A 1,949-nucleotide genomic window follows, 5' to 3' on the forward strand; every position below is an offset into this window, starting at 1 on the left:
GCACCTCGAGGTGAGGGTGTGCCAACGAGACAAGTAGGGGGAGAACCTCGAATGCCAGGAAGTGGCAGTGCAGGAGCACAAACAAATGGAGGTGCCGTGGAGGACACACGGTTGGCTTACGAGTCACACCCAGGTGGGGTGCATCTCTTTGAATGTGGAAAATGTGGAGGTACTTGACCAGCGGGCTATGTGGTTGTTCAGTGGTCGAGTGCGACAAGAGACGGAGGTCTCGGCCCAAAGAGGGAAAGACGTAGGACTTTGAAAGAGAAGTTCAAAAGGGTGAACACAGTGGTGCATTGTGGTCCATGGAGCGAAGAGAAGAGGATATTCCTATATGGTGTTGTTATGCGGCAGTGCAGTGGGCACGTCGACGAGGGCGTCGACACTATCAGTGGGGGAGAATGTCACGGATCGCACTTGAGCGTGTGCTTTCGTGACTCCGTTGGGACATCCATGCGCTTATGAGGTAGTCCAAGTGTGGAAGGGGCAAGGACTTAAGAGCTAGAATGGTTGGTGTTGGCCGGGTTGTGCGTGTGAGGGGTATTTTGGGTATTTCGGAAGGTTACGGGAGGAACCTGAAGAAACTCAGAACACGAAAGATGTTCGTAATGACGAGATACACGCTATGCAACTGACGGTTCGCCATTCGGAGTTCGTACGAAGAAGTTATGCCCAATTATGACTCCTCGTGCATAGGTGATGTTCCCTCCTGGCAGAAGGCTAAATGCATAAAATGCTATATAGGGGGTGACATGGTGTCATGCTCTCCACCACCCCTGGTGCTTACACCCTTGTGGCACTAAGCGAGCATCCTTATGACATTGGAGGTTGTCATAAGGGCGGGCATGAGATTGTTGAAGGATAATCTATGTCTCCGAGGGAAAGGACTTCCCGAGGACAGTACGAACACGCGGGGCCGTTCGTATTGCGCATCGTTGGAAAGAGTGAGGTCAACGTATGGCATTCGCTATGCCGTCGGCTAGCGAGGCATTTGACGAGACTCGATGGACTTGGCTTGGGTTCGGCCTTGTCCAAGATGGAAGGAAGATATTCGGATGCCGGTACGCGTGGGTTGCGACCCCATGCAAAGCATAGATGGTTATGTGGGACATTCGGAATACATATGTCGCCAAGGCTTGGGCGACATGCGAGTGTGACAGCTTGCGTGGATAGCTTGAGGATGTGGGCTATCGTGGTTGCTAACGGATGACCGACAGAAGTGTGGGTAAACCGATGGTGTGTTGGATCGCTATGTCTCGACTTGGACATGAGCGAGCCACGAGTTTGGCATGCGACGTGGTCGATGCAGTTGACGTGTCTTATGCAACGCTTGATGTATGGGCGTCGAGGGTTCGTTGCCGGATGCGGGGTGATTGTGTTGTCACAAGGAAGTGTGACTCGTTGTCTAGCCATAGGGCTTGGCGCCTATGGGAGACGACACATGATGGTGAACCTCTCGCGGAGTTGTGAGAGTCATGAAGTGGGGAGAAGGCTGACTGGGATTCGAAGGGATCCTGGGCCGCACGGGAGCGTTTGTGCGAGCGAAATCTGTGATTTGCTTCCGCCGCGCCGCGTCGCACGCTCGTCCCGTGACACATGGCAGGACAAGTTTCGCTAGCCTCACTGTCGACAGATGCGCAAGCTGCGCGCACGCTGCGCACAGGCTGCGCACAGCGCATGCCATGGCAGGACAAGTTCGCTAGCCTCACTGTCGACAGATGCGCAAGCTGCGCGCACAGGCTGCGCGCACGCCATGGCAGGACAAGTTTCGCTAGCCTCACTGTCGACAGAATCAGCACGCTGCGCGCAAGCTGCGCGCACGCTGCCGGCATGGTGCGCGCACGCTGCCGCCATGCTGTGCGCACGCTGCGCGCGCGCATGGCAGGACAAGTTTCGAAAATTTCTGTCGACAGTCTCAGCAGCGCGCACGCTGCCGACATGCTGTGCGC

Source organism: Prunus avium, unplaced genomic scaffold (assembly GCF_965620075.1).
Source record: "Prunus avium unplaced genomic scaffold, drPruAviu1.hap1.1 HAP1_SCAFFOLD_17, whole genome shotgun sequence".
In the NCBI taxonomy this organism is placed as follows: domain Eukaryota; kingdom Viridiplantae; phylum Streptophyta; class Magnoliopsida; order Rosales; family Rosaceae; genus Prunus; species Prunus avium.